The sequence below is a fragment of the Halichoerus grypus genome, chromosome 1 (assembly GCF_964656455.1).
Source record: "Halichoerus grypus chromosome 1, mHalGry1.hap1.1, whole genome shotgun sequence".
In the NCBI taxonomy this organism is placed as follows: domain Eukaryota; kingdom Metazoa; phylum Chordata; class Mammalia; order Carnivora; family Phocidae; genus Halichoerus; species Halichoerus grypus.
Genome location: NC_135712.1, coordinates 45,804,656 through 45,832,624, shown reverse-complemented (window position 1 = coordinate 45,832,624; position 27,969 = coordinate 45,804,656). Strand labels below are relative to the sequence as shown.

At 37.4% G+C, this 27,969-nt stretch overlaps 1 pseudogene; it reads right to left on the bottom strand.

The window, feature by feature from the left end:
- Nucleotides 1-2,353: 2,353 nt before the first annotated feature.
- Nucleotides 2,354-22,712, bottom strand: LOC118544894 (large ribosomal subunit protein eL19-like; annotated as a pseudogene).
- Nucleotides 22,713-27,969: the final 5,257 nt, after the last annotated feature.

The window sequence follows — 27,969 nt, the reverse complement described above, 5'->3', positions numbered from 1 at the left end:
ACTTCCTTGGGGAGAAACAAGCACAGATTGGGTGATCCACTGTTTTGGACCCGTGTCTTAGACGTAGGTCATAATTAGAAGTGAAAGATAACCCTGCTTTCAGAACCAATTAACTACTTACATTAGTTTCACTATTCTTAGAAGCCAAGCTCTTCAGCTCTTGCAGGTGCTTGTGTAACTCTTTTTCCATCTCCAGAGCAATCACTATAGCTTGCAGGTCAGTTCCCCAGTACTCTATGTCAGGCCTCTGCTGAAGAGAACAAGGGAATCACTTTCCTACCTCAGAAGCTTTGTTATACCCTACACCCTGGGTTGGATTATGACTGGGTTTACATAGGCTAGTAGTTTCCAAACACTGTGGCACAATGGAATCAGCAGGGCATCTTAAATACTCATGTCTGTCTTTCAACTGCAGAAATTCTGGCCTAATTGATATGGAGTACAAACTTGATATCAAGATTTCCCAAAAGCTCACCAGGTACTTTTAATGTGTTACAAAGCTTGGTTACCACCAGCACAGTTACATGCACTATTACATTAGCTTTGGAATTCTGTGATGGTGGTTCAGTTCTGTTACTAGCAGGCATTTAGTTCTCTTTATAAAGCTGGAGTTAAAAGAACCCATCAGGTAACTAGGGATGTTTCTACATGTAATACCCCCCAATTAAGGTTTAGACTGTTTCTTTGGAGTGTATGTCCTAGTGAAAAAGAATTTGTTTTACTGCATTGGAGACTCAGACATATTAAATACCTGAAATGTATCTGAATTAGACTAAAGATCTAATATAAGATGCTAACACATTTAGGAAGAGGCCATTAGGAGAGAGCGTCTCCAACTACACAGAGCATTAGAATCACCTGACAAGCTTATTAAGCTACCACTCCTTGGGGCCCACCCCCTTGAGAATCTGAATCAGTTTGTCCCACTGGGTCCATGAATTTGCATTTCTATTAAGTTCCCAGGTGATGCTGGTGCTGCTGGTCCATTAAAAAAAAACAAACAAGGGGCGCCTGCCTGGCTCAGTCTGAAGACCATGCCACTGTTGATCTTGGGGTCGTGAGTTTGAACCCCACATTGGGTGTAGAGATTACTGAAATAAATAAAAACTTAAAAAAGAAAGAAAACCCAAACAAACAAAATCAAACAAGCATTTAGTGGTTATGATTTACTCACAATAATATGAAGAAGTTACAAAGAAGATATATGCTTGCCCTCAAAGTCAGTGGCTATAATTCCATGTAAGAAAACAAGTAACCAGGGGCGCTTGGGTGGCTCAGTCAGTTAAGCATCCAACTCCTGGTTTCAGCTCAGGTCATGATCTCAGGGTCCTGGGATTGAGCCTCACGTCAGGCTTCATGCTCAGCAGAGTCTGCTTCAGATTCTCTCTCCCTCCTCCTCTGCTTCTCTGCTTCTCCCCCTACTCATTATCTCTCTCTCTCTCTCCCCCACCTCTTTTCTCAAATAAATAATCTTAAAAAAGAAAAGAAAAGAAAACAAGTAACCTTACAAGTTAGGTAGCAACTAATCATTGAGTTCTCTAGACCAAGCAAAAGCCCCGTGGAGATCATCATAGTTACACAGTCACCTTAGTCACCGGAAGGCAGATTTTACTCTGACGCTCTTTTAGGTATTTTATGAACTGCTTTGCATGTGCTCTCTTCACTTCTGCTTGGTCTTGGAAAAAGGGGACATAAACAGATGCATCAGACTCTTCATCATAGTAACACGTCTGGAACAGGGGGTGAGAATGGCAACAGAATGGAGGTGAGAGAAGCTGAATTTCAAGACTGGAAATTTTATACAAGCTCACTTCTTTATTTCTGTGGTTTTCCAAAAGAGGCCTTCTTTGTTCTTTCCCTAGTTTGTCCTTTGACTTCCAGGAGGCTCGGGCTGTCTCATTATGCTGGTGCCTAATTTTCGGCCATTATGGCCTTTTTAGTGGTCAGATTTGTGAACCTGACATGCTCATACTTATTTCCAGTAATCATGTGGACTCCTGGCAGAAGTCCAGTATAAATTGACATTTTAAATATCAATCTATTTCATCAATTTTAATACATCTACATTAACTCTAAAATACTATGGGTGAAAAATTGTTTATTCAGTCTCCCCACATAGTTGATGCCCATATAGCATTGGGAAACCACTGGAAAGAACTGTGATTCTCCTTATCATCTCCCATAGTTTGCCATCGCAGCTCTGAATCACTGGGTCACAACACAGCAAAACCCTAGCCACTATGTTACTGTCTCATCTAGTATCAAACCACAAAAACAGCCGTAACCACCATTACTAAGAATCGAGAAGATATGTCATCACCCAAATCAGAGTTGAAACCTCTCTCACAATGCCTCAAGAACTCATACTAACCATCGTAAAATAAGCATCACTGACGTTCAGCTCATAAGATGCTACATAATTAACAGCAACCCTACACGCCTCGCAGAGAGGTTTCTGAGCCTGGGATGCCATCTCAGCTTTAGGGAAAACCGGGCATAAAAAGCGCTCTCCATTAAGGTAGGAGACTTCTTAAATACTAACAGGCAACATAGCCAGCCCACTTCTATCCAGCTGACAATTAGATGAAATTCCATTCAGCTGAGATTAATAGCTACTAATCTACCAATGAGGATGTTGTTTCTGTGTGAAAGAACCAATCTGACCAAAGGAAAATTGGGGGGAAGGTGCATAATCCTCCTAATTATCCCAGCAGTGTCAGCATTCTCCCTCATGTTCACTCTGACAGTGACTTGAGAAAGCTGACACACTTCCTGAATAGGGACACATTAATGGAGTAGCTGCACTACATCTAATTTTTTTCTTTCTTCAAAAACTATTTATGGCACATCATGCTAGGTACTTTGGGGAATCCGAGAAGACTGACTACAATACATTCTTTGCCTACAAATGATACATCCCCCACCCCATAAGGCCTCAACACACATAATTTGTCTCAAGGCGGGATATGATGAGAGTTATAAAGTGTCAAAAGCATATTTAGCTGAGAGGATTGGGGCAGATTTTATTCATAAGTTGGCATTTGAACTTGGCCTTGGAGGGTGGGTAAGAATGTAGAGAAATGGAAATGGAAGCAGGGCATTTCACCTGGAGAACAGGCATGCAGAGGCTGTGGGGACAAGATATAACAGTGGCTTCTCCAAACTGCAGTAAGACTGCTTCATTTGGGAACCTTTCGGCTCTTTCCTCAAACTGTCCCCAAAAGTCCCTACTTGTCCCATCATACAGCTTATTTGCCTCCTTTGAGGGTAGAAACTTTTACTTACTTTGGTATTCCCACAGCCCATCATGGAATATTTTGTAAATGATAGGTACTAAATCAACATTGACTAAATAAAAATATATTTTACATGTGCAGCAGTGTAAAATTTCCTATAGTCTGGTGGATTCTTAGTACGAGGTTCAGCCATGTTTAGTTGAATTGAAAAAGAAGGGACAGGTCACCAAAAGTCTCTCTCTCCCCCTCTGATTTCCCCCCTTCATTTTTCCCTTCCTACTATCTTTTTTTTTGTTTTAACATATAATGTATTATTTGTTTCAGAGGTACAGGTCTGTGATTCATCAGTCTTACACAATTCACAGTGCTCACCATAGCACATACCCTCCCCAATGTCCGGCACTCAGCCACCCCATCCCCCCCCCCCAAAAAAGGTCTATCTCTCTGAGGCAGTGAGGAGGGAGGGCATCTCCTAAGGGAGAGCTCTTCTAAGAGAAATACACAAGCATTCCAAGTTTGGCCCAGTCACAAAGATAAGGTCATTAAAGGGAAGGCATCATTATCGAAAGTCCTATTATTTGTCACTTTTGTTCTCTGACCCAACATTGCCCTTTACCCCAGTTGAATTCATGCTTTAATCCCAGGGAGGTGCTTTAAGTAGGTGCCTCTCAAACTGTTATTTGAATACGAATCACCTGGGGTTCTTGTTAAAATGCAGATTCTGATTTAGGGGCCTGAGATTCTGCATTTCTGATAAGTCCACCAAATGCTGCCAGTCCATGAAACACATTTTGAGGAGCAAGGGTGCCAAGACATGGCCCACAAATGGCACTGCTGGGGAGCCCTCTACTGGGAGAGAGAAGGGGGCCTTCCAAGCTGCTTCTCCACACACCGCTTTGGCCTGTCAGCGCTTGCAGATCCTTCATGGCAGCCGCCTGGGAAGGCAGCAGGCCATCGGCAAGATGTGGCCTACCCAGGTTACAGCTGTGGAAGAGGAAAGAAATGAGAGCTGACTGGTTGTGCTCGGAGTCTATGTAAAACATTACCTGAACTCCCAAAAGAATTTGGGGAAACTTTTCTGACCTGTGCGACCAGGTGGGGAAAAGCGGCCATAGAATCTGAACTAGTAACTGTTAATATGACCCCATCTACAAAACAGTAAATTTGTAAGATAAAGATTTTTACTTCCTGGGAGATAAGATAAGAGTTTGGATACTTCTAGATGATCTGTAAGATCTTTTCATGTAAACATTCCATGACCTACCATTCCATCTAGGCCAGAACAAGGAACTGGATACATAGGAAGAAAACGTTCCTGTTCTTGTGGGTCAAATAAGATTAAGAAACATTACCATCTGATCACTTAAAAACAACCTCACCAATGTATAGGAAAAAAGAGAGAAAAGAAACACATCATCACCATTAGTAACAATTGTGTGAGTATGGGAGCTTTATAGGTGATTTTTTTCTTTTTTCTAAATTTCATATTTTTTCAAACTTTTATAATCTCTCTTTATATTTTTCATTTTGAAAAAGAACCTAATAAAACCTTTCTAGGGAATTAACACAATGCTATTCTCTAATGGAAACTTCACATACATAGTTATGAATATATTGTTTGTTTTCTAATTATAAATGAAGTGTATGATCATTACAAAGTATTCCAAAATTTCAGTAATATATAATGTAGAAAGTGAAAGCCCAGGGGTAATGCCGTAGTTCTGATATGTACTTTTAAACCTAACTTGATACATAACACCACTATTAAATTTTGGTAATCAAATGAATTGACTTTTGAATTATGGAATATGATCAGACTAGTCCATGTACCCTCTCCCCTGGAATGTGCTGAAAATACAGAGACAATTTTTTTTTAATATAAATTATACAACTCCTCTTAAACTTTTTTTAACCTGATCCAAACTTTTTGTCCGTACGGTGTTATTTCATCTTACCATCTCCCTAATGATTAAGGAAGAAGCAAGGATCTCTCTTTTGGACTTAATTCCAATCAAGAAATTTTTATCTTTAAAAATAAAATGTCTTTAGTGGAGCATTTATTATTCTCTTTATTGTGTTCTTTGTGCACGATTCCCCTGTTAGTTTATAAGCCTCATGAGGACAGAGCCTACATCTCAGTCACCTTCGTATCTCCCAGAGCACTGAATACAGTGCCTTGCCCATAGAAAGCACTCAGTGAAGTATATTGACTGAACAATTTGAAAGCAAAAAGGAACCTAAAAGTTTAAAGTTGTTGCTCGTCAGAAAGGAACAATCGGGAGAGCCAAATGAGTACTTTGCACTTTGGAAAAGCAGATTTCAAAAGTTCCCAAAAATCACGTGGGAGGGAGAAAACAGGGATTTCTATGTCATAAGTCTTTGAAAGAAAGGACAATATTTAACAGTCCCAGGCACTGAGTGGGTCTTTAAAAAATGTTTATGGGTGAAAGAGTACACAAATGAGGTAATTTATCAAAATAGCTCAGTAGTAGGCCTTGAAAGCTAAGATTCACAAATGAGTCTGGTGAGAAGGAGAGAGATGGCATCTACAGAAATCCATGTGCCTGCACACATAGCCTGCAGCCGCCACTTCCAGACTTAGCACCGTGGTTGTGTCCTCCAAAACATGTTTTCTGACTTTTACAATTTGGGTTGTAGCATCCCCATCTTTGTGTGCCTTGGTGATAGGAATTCTTTTCACACCTTTGTAACTGCTTACTTACCTATATGTCCTCTCTACTAGCGTATGAGCTCCTTGAAGGCAAACACGTGTGTCATGACTTGGTTTTGCCCTCATCTAGCAAAAACCAGCATACAGCAGGTTGTCAAAAGATGTCTATTCACTATGAAAGAGTAAGTAAATGGTCAAATGTTTGAAAGGCAAACACAAAAAGATGGAAGACAAATACTTGAGGGGAATGAAAATGTAAAAGAAATATGAAGAAATATAAACTTTCATGGGTTTTGGGGATTAGGAATATATATATTTTTTTTATTTAAATTCAATTAATTAACATATAATGTATATTAGTTTCAGAGGTAGAGGTCAGTGATTCATCAGTCTTATATAATACCCAGTGCTCATTACATCATCCAGTTACCCCATCCTTTCACCCCCTCCCATCCAGCAACCCTCAGTTTGTTTCCTGTGATTAAGAGTCTCTTATGTTTTGTCTCCCTCTCTGATTCTCTGATTTCCTCTTGTTTTATTTTTTCCTCTCTTCCCCTGTGATCCTCTGTTTTGTTTCTTAAATTCCACATATGCGTAAGATCATATGATAATTGTCTTTCTCTGATTGACTTATTTACCTTAGCAGAATACCCTCTAGTTCCATCCACGTCATTGCAAATGGCAAGATTTCATTTTTTTTTTCATGGCTGAGTAGTATTCCATTGTACACGACATCTTCTTTATCCATTCATCTGTCAATGGACATCTGGGCTGTTTCTATAGTTTAGCTACTGTGGACATTGCTGCTATAAACATTGGGGTGCAAGTTGCCCTTCATATCACGATGTGTGTATCCTTGGGGTAAACACCCAGTAGTGCAATTGCTGGATCATAAGGTAGTTCTATTTTCAACTTTTTGAGGAACCTCCATACTGTTTTCCAGAGTGGCTGCACCAGCTTGCATTTCCATCAACAGTGTAAGAGTCCCTCTTCCTCCACATCCTCTTTAACATCTGTCATTTCCTGACTTGTTAATTTTAGCCATTCTGACTGGTGTGCGGTGGTATCTCATTGTGGTTTTGATTTGGATTTCCCTGATGCTCAGGGATGTGGAGCATTTTTTCATGTGTCTGTTGGCTAGTTGGATGTCTTCTTTGGAGAAATGGCTATTCATGTCTTCTGCCCATTTCTTGATTGGATTACTTGTTCTTTGGGTGTTGAGTTTGGTAAGTTCTTTATAGATTTTGAATACGAGCCCTTCATCTGGTATGTCATTTGCAAATGTCTTCTTCCATTCTGTCGGTTGTCTTCTGGTTTTCTCGACTGTTTCCTTTGCTGTGCAAAAGCTTTTTATCTTTTTTTTTTAAGATTTTATTTATTTTTTTTGACAGAGAGAGACACAGTGAGAGAGGGAACACAAGCAGGGGGAGTGGCAGAGGGAGAACACGCTGAGCAGGGAGCCCGATGTGGGGCTCGATCCCAGGACCCTGGGACCATGACCTGAACCGAAGGCAGACGCTTAACCAACTGAGCCACCCCGGCTCCCCTTTAAGCTTTTAAAATCTTGATGAATTCCCAATAGTTCATTTTTGCCTTTGTTTCCCTTGCTTTGGAAATGTTTCTAGCAAGAAGCTGCTGTGGCTGAGGGGTTGCTGCCTGTGTTCTCCTCTAGGATTTTGATGGATTCTTGTCTCACATTTAGGGCTTTCATCCATTTTGAGTCTATTTTTCATATGGTGTAGGGAAATGGTCCAGTTTCATTCTTTTGCATGTGGCTGTCCAATTTTCCCAACACCATTTGTTGAAGAGACTGTCTTTTTTCCATTGGATAGTCTTTCCTGCTTTGTCCAAGATTAGTTGACCATGGAGTTCAGGGTTCATTTCTGGGTTCTTTCTTCTGTTCCCTTGATCTATGTATCTGTTTTTGTGCCAGTACCATACTGTCTTGATGATGACAGCTTTGTAATAGAGCTTGAAGTCCAGAATTGTGATGCCACCAGCTTTGGTTTTCTTTTTCAACATTCCTTTGGCTATTTGAGGTCTTTTCTGGCTCCATACAAATTTTAGGATTATTTGTTCCAGCTCTGTGAAAAAAGTCAATGGTATTTTGATAGGGATTGCATTGAATGTATAGATTGCTCTAGGTAGCATAGACATTTTAACAATATTTGTTCTTCCAACCCATCAGCAGGGAATGTTTTTCAATTTCTTTGTGTCTTCAATTTCTTTCATAAGTGTTCTGTAGTTTCTAGAATACAGATCCTTTACCTCTTTGGTTAGATTTATTCCTAGGTATCTTATGATTTTTCGTGCAATTGTACATGGGATCGACTCCTCAATTTCTCTTTCTTCTGTCTCATTGTTATAGAAATGAAACTGATTTCTCTGCATTGATTTTATATCCTGCCACTTTGCTGAATTCCTGTATGAGTTCTAGCAATTTTGGGGTGGAGTCTTTTGGGTTATCCACACAGAGTATCATGTCATCTATGAAGAGTGAGAGTTTGATTTCTTCTTTGCCAATTTGAATGCCTTCTATTTCTTTTTGTTGTTTGATAGCTGAGACTAGGACTTCTAGTACTATGTTGAATAGCAGTGGTGATAGTGGACATCCCTGCCATGTTCCTGACCTTAAGGGGAAAGCTCTCAGTTTTTCCACATTGATAGTGATATTCTCTGTGGGCTTTTCATATATGGCTTTGTGATATTGAGGTATGTTCCCCTATCCCTACACTGTGAAGAGTTTTAATCAAGAAAGGATGCTGTACTTTGTCAAATGCTTTTTCTGCATCTATTGAGAGGATCTGATGGTTCTTGTCCTTTCTTTTATTATGTAGTGTATCACACTGATTTATCTGCAAATGTTAAACCACCCTTGAAACCCAGGAGTAAATCCCACTGGGTCGTGGTGAATAATCCTTTAATGTATTGTTGGATCCTATTGGCTAGTATCTTGGTGAGAATTTTGGCATCCATGTTCATCAGGGATTTTGGTCTGTAATTCTCCTTTTTGGTGGGGTCTTTGTCTGGTTTTGGGATCAAAGTAATGCTGGCCTCATAGAAAGAGTTTGGAAGTTTTCCTTTCATTTTTATTTTTTGAAACCGCTTCAGAAAAATAGGTATTAATTCTTCTTGAAATGTTTGGTAGAATTCCCCTGGGAAGCCATCCAGCCCTGAACTCTTGTTTGTTGGGTGATTTTTGATTACCACTTCAATTTCCTTGCTGGTTATGGGTCTGTTCAGGTTTTCTATTTCTTCCTGTTTCAGTTTTGGTAGTTTATACATCTTTGGGAATGCATCCATTTCTTCCAGATTGCCTAATTTGTCAGCATACAGTTGCTTATAATATGTTCTTATAATTGTTTGTATTTCTGTGGTGTTGGTTGTGATCTCTCCTCTTTCATTCATGATTTTATTTATTTGGATCCTTTCTCTTTTCTTTGATAAGTCTGGCCAGGGGTTTGTCGATCTTATTAATTCTTTCAGAGAACCAGCTCCTAGTTTCATTCACCTGTTCTACTGTTCTTTTGGTTTCTATTTTATTGATTTCTGCTCTAATCTTTATTAATTTTCTTCTCCTGCTTAGTTTAGACTTTATTTGCTGTTTTTTCTCCAGCTCCTATAGGTATAAGGTTAGGTTATATATTTGAGACCTTTCTTGTTTCTTGGCAAAGGCTTGTATTGCTATATACTTCCCTCTTAGGACTGCCTTTGCAGCATCCCAAAGGTTTTGGACAGTTGTATGTTCATTTTAATCTGCTTCCCTGAATTTTTTTAATTCTTCTTTAATTTCCTGGTTGACCCATTCATTCTTTAGTAGGATACTCTTTAGCCTCCATGTATGTGCGTTCTTACCAAATATCCTCCTGTGATTGACTTGCAGTTTCAAAGCATTGTGGTCTGAAAATATGCAGGGAATGACCCCAATCTTTTGGTACTGGTTGAGACCTGATTTGTGATCCAGGATGTGATCTATTCTGGAGAATGTTCCATGCACACTCAAGAAGAATGTGTAGTCCATTGCTTTAGGATGGAAGGCTCTGAATATATCTGTGAAATCCATCTGGTCCAGTGTGCCATTCAAAGCCCTTGTTTCCTTGTTGGTCTTCTGCTTAGATGATTTGTCCATTGCAGTGAGGGGGGTGTTAAAGTCTTCTACTATTATTGAATTATTATTGATGAGTTTCTTTAAATTTGTTAATTGGCTTATATAATTTGCTGCTCCCATGTTAGGGACATAAATATTTACAATTGTTAGATCTTATTGTTGGATAGGCCCTTTAATTATGATATAGTGTCCTTCCTCATCTCTTATTACAGTGTTTGGTTTAAAACTTAATTTGTCTGATATAAGGTTTGCCACCCCAGCTTTCTTTTGATGTCCATTAGCATGATAAGTGGTATTCCACCCCCTCACTTTCAGTCTGGAGGTGTCTTTGGGTCTAAAATGAGTCTCTTGCAGACAGTGTATCAATGGGTCTTGCTTTTTTATCCAATCTGATACCCTGTGTTTTTTGATTGTGGCATTTAACCAATTTACATTCAGAGTAACTATTAAAAGAGATTAATTTAGTGCCATTGCATTACCTGTACAGTCTCTGTTTCTGTATATTGTCTCTGTTCCTTTCTGGTCTAAGTTACTTTTGGGCTCTCTCTTTGCTTAAAGGATCCCTTTAATATTTTGTGTAGGGCTGCTTTAGTAATCACAAATTCTTTTAGTTTTTGTTTGTCCTGGAAGCTTTTTATCTCTCCTGTTTTGAATGACAGCCTTGCTGGATAAAGTATTCTTGGCTGCATATTTTTCTCGTTTAGCACCCTGACTATATCATGCCAGTCCTTTCTCTCTTGCCAAGTCTCTGTGGTTATGTCTGCTGCCAGTCTAATCTTTCTACCCTTGTAGATTACGGACCTCCTGTCCCAAGCTGCTTTTAGGATTTTCTCTTTGTCTCTGAGATTTGCAAGTGTCACTATTATATGTCTTGGTGTTGACCATTTTTCTTGATTTTAAGGGGTTTCTCTGTGCCTTCTGGACTGGAATGCTTGTTTCCTTCCCCAGATTGGGGAAGTTCTCTGCTATAATTTGCTCCAATATACCTTCTGCCCCTCTCTTTCTCTCTCTCTTTCCTCTTCTGGGATCCCAATTATTCTAATATTGTTTCACTTTATGGTATCATTTATCTCTCGAATTCTCCCCTCATGATACAGTAGTTGTTTATCTCTTTCTCAGCTTCTTTATTCTCCATCATTTCATCTTCTATATCACTAATTCTCTTTTCTGCCTCATTTATCCCAGCAGTCAGAGTCTCCATTTTTTATTGCATCTCATTAGTAGCCTTTTTTATTTCAACTTGATTAGATTTTATTTCCTTTATTTGTCCAGAAAGAGATTCTCTAGTGTTGTCTATGCTTTTTTCAAGCCCAGCTAATATCTTTATAATTGTTATTCTGAGCTCTAGTTCTGACATCTTACTTATACCCATACTGATCAGGTCCCTGGCAGTCAGTACTGCCTCTTGTTCTCTTTTTTGAGGTGAGTGTTTCCACCTTGTCATTCTGTCCAGAGAATAGATGAACAAGAGAACAAAATACTAAAATGGCAACAATGACCCCAGGGAAATATACTCTAAGCAAATCAGAAGAGACCTGAAACTAAAAGAAAAAATAATAAAAATTAAAGAAAAAAGAATATAATCCAACAGGTGAATGGAATAGAGCAATACACTGGATCCTGTGTGTATTTTGTTCTGTTTGTTAGAAAACTAGATCCCAAAACTGTAAAGAAAGAAAAATTTATATAGGTACAAAAATAAAATTAAATACAATGAAAAGATAGAATGTAACTGTAAAAATGAAGACTAAAAGAGAAAAAAAAGAGAAAACAACAACAAAAAAAGAAGGAATATAAACAGACAGGTGAACAGAACAGAGCAAAACACTATATCCTGAGTGTATTTTTGTTGGTTTGTCAGAAGAAACTGCATCCCAAAATTGTGAAGAAAGAAAAATGTATATACATATATTCAAAAATAAAATTAAATACAATGAAAGATAGAATATAACTGTAAAAATGAAAATTAAAAATGATTTGAAAAACGAGTTGATAAAATAAGAAATTGGTTGAAAAAGGAAAGGGAAAAAATTAAAATTGAAAGACTAAAGAATTGTGCAGAAAAAAACATGTATTCTATATACTATTTTCCCTTAGAGCTGGAGTTTTGCAGTTCTCTATGATTGGTAAACTTGGTCTTAGCTGGATGTTCTTGCTGATCCTCTGGGGCAGGGGCCTGTTGTGTTGAATGAATAGAGTTTTACACTTTAATCAAATTTACACATCATAAGTCTGGAAGGCATGATTAACATGCATACTGACAGATTAATGGCCAACAGAACCGAACAGCTAAAATTAAATTGGCTAAAGTTAATATGATAAAATGTAATTAAAGATGAATAAAAAAATCCTGTGTTTCAGTTCAGTAATTCAATAATCCATAAACAGGAAGAGGGAGAGCTTATTGAACAGCAGTTCATGTGAAAAAAGACTTAGATTTTTAATTGGTTGAATGCTCACCATGACCACAGAGTTGGCAGAAAAACAAATGCAATTCACTTTTCCCCCTCAGGCAGATAAAGCCTAATGTTATTGAATAATGATGGCTATACAAGTCCCGAGGCCACTATGTACAGACAAAAGAGGGGGAGCTTTAGTTCTTGGTGTCAGTCTTATTCTCTTTCTTGGCCTGCAGCTGTCCCTCCCAGCACTTGTGTTCTTCCTTGATCTTAGACCTGTGGGTCTCAGCCAGGTCAGCCAGCACCTTCTTGCTGCCCCTGTCAGCCTTCAGCTTATGGATGTGTTCCATAAGAATCAGGTTGTTTTTAAACGCATTCCCCTTTATCTTCATGTATAGGCTGTGATACATGCAGTGGTCAGTCTTCTTAAATTCACCCTATCTTCTGAGGATCCAGCTCTGAATTCTTATCCAGCTTACCTTCTCAGGCATTTGACAGTACCCTTTGCATATTTGTGCCCATTATACCTGCCTTTACAGCAGGGCAGGGTGTTTCTTCAACACTGAGTGTGGGAATGGACAGTAACAGGCTTCTGAATGATCAGCCCATCTTTGATTAGCTTCCAGATACACTGATAGGAGTTGGTATTGGCGATTTCATTTGTCTCACTGGTTCCAACCAGACCTTCTTTTTGCCACAGTGAAGGATACTGGAAGTGAGCCCTTCAACAAGCAGTTCTAGGAACCAGACCACGGAAGATAAGCAGTCCTGCTGTTACTGTGTACTGACTCATGTTCTCAGGGTCCACCCATCCAACACATACTTACTTAGCACCTACCAGAAGTAGCTAGCTGGTCAGTGCTACATGGTAATAAAGATAATCAAGGACTTGAGGAGCTTTTTGTCTAATGTTTTATTTATTTCAATATTTGTATTATATTATAATAAGATTTATAAGTGCTTAAATGTTGATGAAATTGATGGATAAAAATTCTTCACAACAATCAAGAAGGTGTTTTATTCCTTCTTATGAAAGTGAAAAACAAAGTCTAAGAGAGATCAAGTAACCCGCCTACAGTCACACAGCTAATTAGGGGTAGAGTCTGGGTTTGAACTCATCTCTGGCTCCCAAAATCCAGGCTTTTTCTTTTTTTTTTTTTTAAATATTTTATTTATTTATTTGACACAGAGAGAGACAGGAGAAAGGGAACATAAACCAGGGAAGTGGGAGAGGGAGAAGCAGGCTTCCCACTGAGGAGGGAGCCCAATGCGGGGCTCGATCCCAGGACCCTGTGATCATGACCTGAGCTGAAGGTAGACGCTTAACAACTGAGCCATTCAGGCACCCCCCAAAATCCAGGCTTTTTCTAACGTGCTGTTCATCCCATTGTATTAAAATAAATGCTTTCTTTTTCTGATTTATTAATGTAAGAATAAGAAAAGACTTATAAACCCAGAGCCCAGAAATAAATATATGGTCAATTAATTTACAACAAAGGAGCCAAGAATATACAATGGGAAAAGACAGTTCAATAAATAGTGTGGGGAAAAGCAGACAGCCATGTGAAAAAGAATAAGGCTGGACCACCATCTGACACCATATACAAAAATTAACTCAAAATGGATTAGAGACTTGAACATCAGACCTGAAACCTAGAAGAAAATAGGCAGTAAGCTCCTTGACACTAGTCTTGGTGATGATTTTTTTTTTTAAAGAGAGGGAGAAGCAGGGGAGGGGCAGAAGGAGAGGAAGAGAGAGAATCTTAAGCACCCTCCATGCCCAGCACCCAATAAGGGGCTCAATCTTACGACCCTGAGATCATGACCTGAGCTGAAATCAAGAGTTGGACACTTAACCAACTGAGTCACTCAGAGGCCCCAGTGATGATTTTTTTAAATCTGACACCAAAATTAACAGCAACAAAAGCAAAAAAAGACAAATAGAACTACATTAACTAAAGAGCTTCTGCATAGCAAGGGAAACCAGCAGCAAAATAAAAAGGCAGCCTACCAAATGGGAGAAAATATTTGCAAATCATATATCTGATAAGGGGTTAATATCCAAAATATATAAAGAACACATACAACTCAATGGCAAAAGAAAAATTGATTAAACAATTGGCAGATGATCTGAATAGTTTTCTAAAGAAGACATACAGATTGTAACAGGTACATGAAAAGATGTTCAACATCATTAATCATCAGGGAAATGCAACTCAAAATGACAATGAGATACTACCTCACACCTGTTAGAATGGCAATTATCAAAGACACAGGAAATTAACAAATGTTGGCAAGGATGTGGAGAAAATGGAACCCTTGTGCACTGTTGATGTGAATGTACATTGGTGCAATCACTATGAAGAAGAGCATAGAGGTTCCTCAAAAACTTAAAAATAGAGCTCTCAGCAATTCCACTTCTGGGCATTTACTTGAAGAAAATGAAAACACTAGTTTGAAAAGATACATGCACCCTTTATGTTCATTACAGCACTATTTATAAGTCAATATATGGAAACAAAATAAGAGTCCATCAGTGGATGAATGAATAAAGAAATTGTGGTGTATACATACATTGAAATATTGTTCAGTCATAAAAAAAGGAAATTTTGTTATTTGTGATGATATGAATGACACTCAAGGGCATTTTGCTAAGTGAAAAAATGTCAGCAAAAGACAAATATTGTGTGATCTCTTTTATATCTGGAATCTCAAAAATCAAGCTCATAGATAAAGAGAACAGATTGGTGGTTGCCAGAGGTAGGAGATGGTGGGGTGGGAGAAATGGATGAAGGGGTCAAAGGTAATAAACAAATAAATAATAACCAAAACATTTACATAGAAAGGCAAAGAACCTAGCATAGTCAAAACAATGCTGCAGAGGAAAGCAACCTGATTTCAAGACCTACTTTAAAGCTCAAGTAATCAAAAAGAGTGTGGTGTTGGCATAAAGGTGTACATATAGATCAATAAAGAAGAATAGAGAGTGTAGGAATAAATCTATATATATATGGTCAGTTGATTTGCAGCAAGGTACCCAAGGCATTTCATTACCAATAAAAACTTCTTAAAAGTACACCTCAAGAAGTTAGAAAAGTTTTCATACATGAAGTTCTGAGAATCAAAATGAAAGATAAGAAACATATAAATGTATAGGACTTCCAAATCATGATGGAATTATCTAAAGAATCTAGCAAGTTCTCAGTAGCATTGTTTTCAAAAGTATTTAGGTATAGGGGCACCTGGGTGGCACAGTCAGTTAAACATCTGACTCTTGGTTTTGGCTCAGGTTATGATCTCAGGGTTGTGCGATAGAGCTCTGTGTTGTCCCCGCCTTGGCTTTCTATCTCCCTCTCTCTCTCTCTGCATTCCCCACCCCCATATGCTCTCTCTTTCAAATAAATAAATAAATTTAAAAGAAGTATTTAGATATAATAAGAACATAATTCCATAGGCTTTTCAAAAGATTTATTTAATTGAGAAAGAGAGAGCATGCAAGTGAGAGGAAGGACAGAGGGGGAGAGAGTCTTAAGCACATTCTGAGCTGGGCAGGGAGCCCCAGGCGAGGTTGATCTCATGACCCTGAGATCATGACCTGAGCCTAAACCAAGAGTCAGATGCTTAACTGACTGTGCCATCCGGGTACCCTTAATTCCATACAATTTAATTAAATCAAAGATCAAGTTCTCTGCTGTGTGAATAATTTAAGTGAGGATAGACGAATCTGTATTTAAGAGAATTATTTTCTTTAATAATTTATTAAAAATATATGATACTTCCGTTGCATATTTTTCATCATCTTTATTGTCCTTATATTACCTCTGATTAATGCCAAAGGACTGACAGTGGCATAGAAATTTAGGGGTACCTGGGTGGCTCAGTCAGTTAAACATCTGCCTTTGGGTTGGGTCTTGATTCTGGGGTCCTGGGATCAAACCCTGAGTCAGGATCCCTGCTGAACGGGGAGTTTGCTTCTCCCTCTCCCTTGCCTTCTGCCCCTCCCCCCACTCATGCTCTGTCTATCTCACTCTCAAATAAATAAAATCTTTAAAAAAAATTTTAAAAAGAAATTGTCCACAAAAGTCTGGACACCCAGGATGACTGGGTCATATGCCCATAATAGGGTTGAAGAAGATGAGGTGATGAAATCCACCCAGCACATGACCATGAAGAAATGCACCTGCAGCAGGATGGTCTGGGTGGCCCTTTTCTCTGAGACGGTTCGTAAGAAGAGGCTGGTATTGTGAAGGTGCTAGGGCTGCCTGTGATACCTGGACAAGAGAATCACCACCATGTATGCACTTGCAAGAAGCATGATTCCTGCAGAGGAGGCATCTCTAAAGTGTGATAGTATGAAAAACAGACTCCAGATGATGTAGTTTATGGAGGAAAGTGAGAAGTATTTATTGATATTTAGCAGATTGGTCTTGGTCACATTAGAAGCCATGGTGTAGCGCATGAGGCTACTACTGAAAGACAAACTGGGGACCCATAAGGAGAAGGAATAGAAGATGTAACTGGTGGATTTCTGTTTCAACTTGCCCAGCCAGGAGATGCTGGGGCTAATGACCATGGCCTGGAGTATGCACAAAAGCAGGTGTTGCAGATGGAGAGGCCCCTTAACATGTTGTTCATGTTGAAAAACACCTTACATTTGAAGTCATTTTGACAATTCAGTGACTCAAAAGTTCTTGGTGAAGACACTAAGAACAGTATTGTGAAGAGCATCACTCTATGGATGAGGGCCAACTAGCAGGTGGTCAGGTCAGTGACCTTATGCCTGAGATCCAGAAGGAGTGGAAGAGAAGTAGAAAAGTGTTGGCTGAGTCCAATACCAGCTTGGAAAAAAAGGCATTTTTTGTTTATGGTAACATAAGTGGGAAGTGACCATCTTAATGGAAAAGAGGAAACATTCTGTATCTCACAAAAAAAAATCAAGATTAACACTGCCATTATCATTTTAATTTTGCCTAATTATTCTCAATTAGCTCTACCTCATATAAATGCTTACTACAGACTTGGCATGAGTTTAGTCACCATGTGATTCATATATTTCAAACACCAACACATCCATAATCATGCCTCTGTAGGGTGCACGTTATCTATGCTCCTAGAGCACCTGGGGCTCACTCTTTAGGAAGCATGTCTTTACTTTCTGAATTGTTTCATTTCATATTCATAATCCAGTATAGCATTGCACATATAAAAATAAATCATGGGTATTTGTACAAATAAACTCAATAAATTTTACACTAATGGAAAAAGAATCAACACATTCCCCCCAACAATTTTGGGGGAAAATAATGTTCTGTTGAATCTATCCCACATCACATCACTTTGACACATTTTATTTTTGTCCATCCTCCACATTTAAGTACCCTTGTAATTACATAAGGCCCATCCCGCTAATGCAAGATAATCTCCCGATCATAAAGTTAGCTGATTATTAACCTTGATTCCCTACTCTCCTTAGCTCCCTTTTATCATATTACCATCAAGGGTCTTTGGTTTGGGATGTGGACATCTTTTTACTAACTGTATCTCCTAAAAATGATCTGGCTCTCTCCTGGTTTAGTTTCCATACCAGAGACCCCTTATGTAAACTCTCTTCATTTCAGGGGGAGATCGCGAATGCCCTTCAAGTTTCAAGAGGACAAACAAACAAACACATTTAGTTATACTTATGGACTCTTATATTGAGAAAATGAAAATATAGTAAACAAAATATAATATTTGACAAATAATCCTGTGTACCATATATTTGCAATTTGTTCTTTAGTCCTCCAGATATGCTATTTTTTTTTCTAAATCGTTCCCTCCAGGCTGGAACTTTATTACATATAATTCTAGTAAAGGTATGTGAAATTATAGTTTTCAAAATAAATAAGTTTTTTTGACTGAATAAGTAACTGTATGCAAACTTATTATAAGGAAAATATAAATCATCTATTTTCAATAGGCTCAAGGAATAGCAATATGCAGGCATTGTGATTTGATATGATAATGGAGATATATATATATAAATATACTTCATAGAAAATAAAATGCCTAAGTAATAGAAATACATTAATATTTCAGACTGCTTATTTTCTCTGAAGACATAATCACAAGTGCCAAAAACTTGTAAATACAGTCATGGTAATAGCCACTTCTATAGCTTTGACTGACAAATGTTGATTTGTGGTCCTTAATTTAAATGCATGTTTCAGTGAGAAAATATGAATAATACTTTGGAATAATTCCCCTTGCCCACCAAAAATCAACCTGGCCATCTTCTAATGAAAGGGAAATTGTGATCTCTCAGAAGAGACTTCACGGTCTTATTATATGAAATTATACTGTAATCACTTTTCTTAAAGAGAGAGTGCACCATTGCATGAACTTACACACACACACACACACACACACTATCGCCAACACCACCAACACCCCACCATCACCACCAGCAAGAAAAGCTTCTCAAGTAGGGTATCTGGAGTCTGGACAATACATTTCTTGATCAGCATCTCTGAACTGTTAGAGCTCCCAGACTGATGCGGGAAAAAATGCTTGGCATTTAGTGTGAAAACCCCGGCTGTCTGTTTCTTAGAGGAACATGTGTTTGCTTTTCGGAACATGATTTCGGCTTTCTGTGGCCCTGGCTGTCACACCACTGCTGACCCAACAGCCAGCGCCAACACGTCTTTCAGCTGAGAGAGTGTCATGAGGGATTAGGCTGGGATGTTGGGACGAGGGTTATGGAAGGTGAGTTTTTATAATTTGTGAGGTTCATTGGTGAGGCAATGACAGGAATACAATCTTAAACCCAGTGGGGAAGAGAAGCATTTTAAAACAATCTTCAGGGCTGTGGTTTCTCCCATCTGTCTTTTCTCTAAGGCATCTAGATTAATGGATGAAATTTTTAAATTAATTTTCATTTTCCTGTACTTTTATTGTCTTTATTCTCATAGCCTACGTGGAGTAGAAGATTTGAAATTGACGAGAAGCATTATGAGTTGTCTTGTGCCACGGTTAAGAATGCAGTCTTTGCCAGAGACAGCATGGGTTTGAATCCTGTCTTTGCCACCTGATTCAGTTAAGAGGCACTTTTCTAGGTACTGGGAACATAGCAGTAAACAAAAAAGACAAAATCTCCGCCTCCAGGAACAATATTTAGTAGCTTTAGGACATTACTCTGTAACTCAGCTTCCTCCTCGATGGGAACTATAAAGGAACCTACTTCTTGGGCATGTTATAAACCTTAACTGAACTAATATACACAAAATGCTTAGTCCAGAGTTTAGCACGTAGAAAGCATTTCATAAATGTTAACTATTACATTTAAGACCTTTTTTTCGGGGCGGGCGGAATGCTGTTGACTTGTATTTTTGTAAAGTGTAACACACGCTCTTGTACCTGGGTCCTCTTCTCAGGCTCTGCTTTTGGGAAACCCAAACTGACACAGCCCTTCATTGGTGGTGTGTGTTCCACATATCTTCTCCCACTCAGTCACTTGCATTTCACTTTTTTAATAAGACCTTTTAATGAAAAGAAGTTCTTAATTTTAATGTAGACCAATTTCTCAATCTTATGTTAAATGTTTTTTGTGTCCTAGTTATGAAATTCTTCACCACCCTAATATCATGAAGATGTTCTTCTATATTTTCCTCCAAACTTTTATTTTTGGAGTTGTAGTCCATCTGGAATTGGTTTTGTGTATGGTAAGAGGTAAAGGAAGTTTCTTCTTTTTTACATAGGGATGCCTAGTTGACTGTGGTAGGCAGAATGATGGCCTTGCAAAGATGTCCATGTCCTAATCACGGAGATTTCCAAGGCAAAGGGGACTTTGCAGATGTGACTTTGAGATGGGGAGACTATCCCGGGTTTTCTGATTGGGTCCCATTTAATCAAATGGGTCCCTCAAACAGGAGGACCTTTGAGGCTGTGGCCAGAGAGAGATGTGACTAGGGAAGAATTATCAGAGAAATGCAACATCACTGGCTTTGAAAATGAAGCAAGGGGGCCATGAGTCAATGTGGAACAATGAGTTGGGAACACCAGAAGCTTCTAGAACCTGAGCATGGCAAGGGAATGAATTTTCTTAGAGTCTCCAGAGAATAACACAGCCCTACCAATACTTTGATTTATCTCATTGCGGCTTGTGTTGGATTTCTGACATAAAGAACCGTAAGATAATAAAGTTGTGTTGTTTTAAGGTAAGTCCGTGGTTATCTGTTATGACAGCTATATAGGACTAATGTATGGACCCAGCACTATTTATGGAAAAGACCATCTTTTACCCACTGTTCTGCAGCTCTACTTTTGTCATAATTGTGTGTCCATCCAAGCATTATCTATTTCTGCATTTTTTATTTTGTGCCAGTGGGCTTTTTGTCCATTTTTGTGCAAGTACTGCACTCCTTTAACCTATATAGCTTTTTAATATTTTAAAAATAATTTAATAATTCCTCTAAATAATTCTCAGTAGGGCAAAGTTTCCCATGGTGTTCTTTAACAGTGACTTGGCTCTCCTTACTTCTTTATATCTCAAGATAAATTATATAATCACCTTGTCAATTTCGACAGCAATAATAACAAAAATTTACTGGGATTTTGATTGGTATGGCACTTGTTCCATAGATCAATTCAGGAACTTGATGTCTTCATAATACAGATTTTGAAAAACCCATTAATGGCATTTATTTGATCTTCCTTAATTTTTCTTAATAATGCTTGTAGTTTTCTATGCAGAGGACTTGTACAACTTTTGTTAGATTTATTCTTAAGCATTTAATCTTATTTTATTGTAAACAATATACTTTAAATTTTTTCTGTTTTTTTTTTTGCTAATGTATACAATTTATTTTTGTATACTATATATACAGTTTTTGTATATTGACTATTCCAGTATCTTTGCTAATACACTTATTAATATTAAAATTTATCTGTAGATTCTTTTGGAATTTACACATACAACCGTATGATCTGTAAATAATGACAGTTTTCTTTTCCTGTCCTTACAACTTTTATTTTGTGTTTTGCTTTATTCCAAAGCTAGAACCTCTAATACAGTGGTGAATAAAAGTGAGGAGAGCAGGTATTTATTTTGTTCTTTATATTAAAGAAAAGTTTCAATATTTCTCCAAGAAGTATGATGTTTGTTGTATGTTTTTTTAGAACAGCTTTTGATTAGATTTGGAAATTTATCTATTACCAGTTTGTTAGGAGTTATTGTTTAATTATATTTTTTATTTTGAGATAATTTGTAGATTTTTTCCCCAAATTCCTTGGAGATTCATCCAAGTTGTTTCATATATAAATACTGTAGTTCATTCTTTTTTGTTGCTGAGTAGTATTCCATAGTACAGATACATCACATTTTGTTTAACATTCACACATTGAAGGACCTCTGGATTGTTTCAGTTTTTGATTATCATGAATAAAGCTGCCATGAACATGTATGTATAGATTTTTGTGTGAATGTAAGTTTTCATTTCTCTGGGATAAATGTCCATGAGTGCAATTGCTGGATCATCTGGGGCCTTTATGCCTAGTTTTATAGGAAAGTGCCAAACTGTTTCTCAGTGTAGCAGTACCAAAGAGGTTGGTTTTTTTTTTTTTAATCAGGAATAAATGTTAAAGTTTATCAAATGCTTTTATCATCACCTGTTTAGATGATCTTATGATTTTTTCCCTTTTATTCTGTTATTATGGTGAATTATGTTGCTTAATCTTTGAATTTAAAGGAACTTTACATTCTCAGCTAAATAGAACTTGTTCAGGATGGATTATCCTTTCTTTCTTTTTTTTTTTTAAGATTTTATTTATCTATTTGAGAGAGAGAGAGCACAAGTGGCAGGGGGGAGGGGCAGAGAGAGGGGAAAAGCAGACTCCCCGCTGAGCAGGGAGCCTGAGGGAGGGCTCCATCCCAGGACCCCGGGATCACGACCTGAGCCGAAGGCAGACGCTTAACCGACTGAGCCACACAGGCGCCCCACGGATAGATTATCCTTTCTATGTATTTTTGGACTTTGTTAATGTTTTGCCCAGAATTTTTGACTCTGTGTTGATGAGTGTCGTTGTCTTGAAATCTTCCTTTCTCGTGACATCCTTGCAGGGGTTTGGTATCAACGTTATGCTGCCTCACAGACTGAGTTAGGAAATATTTCCACTTTCTGAAATATTATATAAATGAATTTGTGTGATATCAGTGTTACTTCTTCCTAACTATTTGGTAATATTCACTGCTGAAGTCTATTGGGCCCGGAATATTTTGTGGAAAGGTTTTAAAAGCGCATACTGCTATCTCTTCGTGGCATATTGACGGTTTCATCATTATGAAGTATCCCTTTTTAACTCTAGTAACGCTTTTTGCCTTAAAATCGTTTTGTCTAATATCAATTTAGCTACAAAAGTGTTTGTATGTTATTATTTTGTCCATCTTTTAACTTTTTTTTTTTAAGATTTTATTTATTTATTTGAGAGAAATAAAGCACAGAGGGAGAGGGAGAGGGAGAAGCAGACTCCCCAGTGAGCAGAGACCCCAACTCAGAGCTCAATCCCAGGACCCTGAGATCATGACCTGAGCTGAAGGAAGACACTTAACCGACTGCACCACCCAGGTGCCCCCATCTTCTAACTTTTCTATAATTAAGATCTACCTACTATTGGAAGCCTACAGTTGTTGTGTTTTATTTTTAAAATCCAGTCTGAGGGGCAGCTGGTTGGCTTAGTTGGTAGAGCATGTGACTCTTGACCTCAGGGTCATGAGTTCAGGTTCCACGTTCATTGTGGAGCTTACTTAAAATTTAAAAAAAAAACCTGGTCTGAAAATTATTTTTTTCTTTGGGGAATTTATATTTAATGTGAGTACCAATATATTTGAGTTTAAATATACTATATTAGTGTCCAGTTTTTATATGTCATACCCATTTCTTTTCTCTCTTTCCTGCCTTCTTTTGGATTGATTTCATTATTATTATTGTTCCATTTAATGTTCTTTTAGTTAAGCTATACCCAGATTTCTAACCTATAGAAACTGGGATATAATAAATGGTGTTGTTTTAAGCCATTAAATTTGTGGTAAGTTGTTATGTGGTAATTGAAACTAACGCATGCTCCTTCATACTTGAAGGGTATTTTGTTGGATGAAGAATTTTAGATTGGCAATATTTATTTTTCAGAACTCTGTAAATCATTCCAGTGTGTTTTGGATGCCATTATTTATTTACTAAGTCAGCTTCCAGTTGAATTATTACTCTTTTGAAGATAATCTCAATAATTCTTGTTCTTTTTTAAGATTTTCTCTTTCATTTTCATCAGTTTACCTTGATATACCTAGATTTTTTTTTTGTTAATTCTTTTGAATTCTAAAGTGGATTTACACTTATCTGAGGAAGATAAGTGTAGAACTTACTAGAACTACTAGCAATGCAAGTTCACTTTGATATAGTATCAAGGATTAAGATATTTTATGACTAAGCTAAATCTTAATCTCTATACTCTTACAGCTTAGTCCTTGGGATATTTACTAGGCCCCCCCCCCAACCCCCACCCCCATTTCTTGATTAGGCTTATTATCCAGTTTTTGTCCTCCATCCAGATGAGGGTATTAAAAAACTCTGCTCAACTTTTTATTCATCTCTTCCATAGTTGGTATATACCCTTAGGACAAAAGTGACCAAATTGGTAGGCTCATCTGTATTATTCCACCCTTATTCTTTTCCTTTCTTTCCTCACTCTTGACCCTAATGATCTTCACTGACTTGTTAGCTCTCCAATACTTACAAGTAGATTTTTTTGGAAAAAAGTTTGTCGAGATTTTCTGGGGGCTACTGGTCAAAATTATTCTGTCTGCCATTACCAGAAGTTGAAAATTCATTGTGGATTTTAAGATACATATCCCACTGCAGCTGTCTTTCAACTTACTGTGGTCCCTATTGTAGGCTACTAGTTTTTAAATCAGTTCCTAGCAAGTGTGTTAGATCCTTAGATGTTTTAATGAACATTTAATCAATGTTAATCTAATTTTAAAGAAGAATTCATTGGTCACATACAGTATGTGTCACCTAGGTGAGGTCTTATTGGAAATAAGAGAAGTCTAAAACTAATTTCATGCTATTAGGTGTGTAAGAAACAGGAAAAAAAGAGTTCAATACAATGAGGTATTACATCACCCCATTAGGATATGTATAATAAAAAAGTGTCCACAAAGATGTGAGGAAATCGAAATGCTTATACACTGTTGGTGGGCTTTGCAAAACAGGCTGGCAGTTCCTCAAAAGTTTAAATATAGGGTTACCACATAGGCCAGCAATTCTACTCCTAGACATATATCTAAGAGAAATGAAAATTTATGTCCATAAAAAAACTTATACATGAATGTTCAAAGTAGCATTATTTATAATGGCCCAACAGTGGAAACAACACAAGTAGTCATCAATGATGAATGAATAGATAAAACGTGGTATAGCTACATGAGGGAATATTATTCAGCAATAAAAAACAATGAAGTACTAGACATACTACAACATGGATGATCTGGAAAATATTATGCTGAGTGAAAAAAGCCAGTCACAAAGGACCACATATTTTATGATTCCATTTATATGAAATGGTCAGAATAGGAAAATCTTTTTTTTTTTTTTTTAAAGATTTTTTATTTATTTGACAGGGAGAGACACAGCGAGAGAGGGAACACAAGCAGGGGGAGTGGGAGAGGGAGAAGCAGGCTTCCCGCAGAGCAGGGAGCCCGATGTGGGGCTCGATCCCAGGACCCTGAGATCATGAACTGAGCCGAAGGCAGACGCTTAACAACTGAGCCACCCAGGCGCCCCCAGAATAGGAAAATCTTTAGAAATAGAAATTAGATTAGTTGTTGTCTAGGTCTGAGGGGGTTGAGGAGAATGAAGAGTTACTGTAATGGGTACAGAGTTTCTTTTTAGGATAATGAAAACATTCTAAAATTGATTATTACAATGATTGCACAACTCTGTGACTATACTAAAAACTTACCTTTAAATGAGTGAATTGTGTAGTATGTGAATTAGATCTCAATACGTTGGTTATATATAAAAAACACAAGTTATAATCTGTGCTATTGACTCCCACTGCAAAAGGAGTTCAAAACGTGTGAGAGTTGTGGTGTTGGTGTTAAAAGAAAAAAAAAGCGGGGCGCCCGGGTGGCTCAGTCAGTTGAGCATCTGACTCTTGGTTTCAGCTCAGGTCATGACCTCAGGGTCCTGGGATGGAGCTCGATGCTCAGAGGGGAGTCTGCTTGAGGATTCTCTCTCTCCCTCTCTTTCTGCCCCTCCCTGCTTTTTCTCTCTAAAATAAATAAATCTTTAAACAAGAAAGAAAGAAAAAACTAAAATCCACACTGCATTCAATAATCTCTCTTCTGTTGGTGAAAATGAGTTGTTTTTCATATTTTTATCTATCCGTTTTATACTTTTGGAGGGAAGGTGATTTGGATGATTTCATATTTTAACATTGAATCATTTGTTTATAAGATTTTAAGTATCATTTGAAAATGCCCATGAATAGACTCCCAAGAGAAAATTAAATTTCAAAGAGAGATATTTGCTGTAAATTTTTTTATGAAATGTTAGCCAAATGACTCCTTGATGCTCTTCTGACCAGAAGTCTGCTGATGAACACTGATAGAGTTACTGATTGCTTCTGTGGTAGAATTTAAAAATATGTAATGAGACTAGACACTGAGTAAAAGAGTATTTGAATAAACGCTCATTTCCTGGGTATTCTGATTTTCTCATACTGTAAAACATTTGGTTATGACTTTAGGGTTAGATTTTGCTTTTAGTAAGCTTTAGGGGAAATCAATTCATTTCAAAAAATTGTATGTAGTTAATGGCTAATTCACTTCTTTTGTCTTCTCATATATGATGTGAAAATTAAGGGACTAAAAAAGAATGTCCACTAGTAAAAGCTGAAAGTGCATTCAGTATACCTATACCTAGATCATCAAGGCTTACATATAAAAACATTTTATTTATGTTTATTTATTTATGTGTTTATTTGCAAACTACTGCTCTGGGAGCCTTTGTAAGAACAATAGTAAGAATGAAGGGAGTTCATTTGCTCTTGGACCAAAATTAGCAAGTTTATGTCATCGTTTGCCGAGTGACAATGGGAAGAGTAAGAATTGATGAGCTTTTAGAGAGTGTTTTAGGAAACTCCATGTTAATTCATGTGAATAATATTGTCATAAATATGATGATCATATACTCTGAACCTCAAATTTGAACACATTATCTGATAATTTAGAGTGTATTTATGAGATCCTTCTGGAAAATCCAGGCTTGTAGTCACAGTAAACATGAATATTATGACACCCTAAAGCAGGATCATGCTGCATACCAGGTATGCTCTTACTTCGCCCACCTGTACCCATGGCTGACAATGGGAAGAATAAGAATTGATGAGCTTTTAAGGCAATTGTGACGTTCCTCCCTGCTGAGTGTGATATGGCCACAGCACCAGTTAGTTGGAGTTGGCCTTAATCAACAAGAAACCTCTTTACCCTCTGGTTTAGAGGTAGTTTTTGTGACCTCTTGATCAATTGGCACCATGTAGAAATGATTAAGCCAATTGGCCAGTGGGGCAAAAAGTTTATTTGAAATATGATAAGTATGTGTAAAGATTGCTCAAACCTACCCTTTGCTACTCATTTTTTTTTAATTCACACGGAAGCAAGCTAATCACATGGAAGACACTTAAACTGAATCTTCAGTGAACTTAAAGGTCACGTGGTTCTCATCTCTTCTTCCATTTGGCCATGGTTCTCATCCTCAAAGAGCTTGTTGTCTAGTAAGAGGGAGAAAATTATAAACAAGTAACTATGGTGCAAGGTATAATGTGAAAAAATTCTGTGAGAATGATTAGGGTGTTCACAAAAAGGAGCATTTCTCCTCAAGATGAACAGGTACATCCATCTTGCAGTTTGTTTTCTATTTTTCTCATTTTTTTGTTTCTCTGTTCCCCCTTTGTTCCCTTCTCTTGAATTAATAAAAAATGTTTAGTATTCTATCTTAATTTCTCTACTCTATTGTTGCCTGTACCTCTTTGTTTTTTTAACTGGTATTCTAGTGATTACATTATTCATCCTTAAATCATCTCAATCTACTTGGAGTTAATATTGTGATACTTCATGTAAAATTAAGAACATTACAACAGCAGAATCCCATATACTTATTCCCTCATCCTTTGTGCTATCATTGTCATATGTTTTATACATACATATGTTAAAAACCCATAGTTCAATGTTATTTTTGCTTTAAGCAGTTAGTTTCTTTTTTATATTATGAAATAAAAATAGTCTTTGATAGTCTAATAGTGATTAATTCTTCCAGCTTTTACTTACCTGAAAATGTTTTTATTTTACTCTCATTTTTGAGGAAGATTTTCATTGGATATAGACTTCTGGGTTGATAGATTTTTTTCTTTTGGAACTTTAGTATGTAATTTTATTGTCTTATGGTCTCCATTAGAAGTCAGTCATTTTTCATATATTTTTCTTTTTGTATGAAATATGCCTTTTGTCTTTGGAGATTTTCT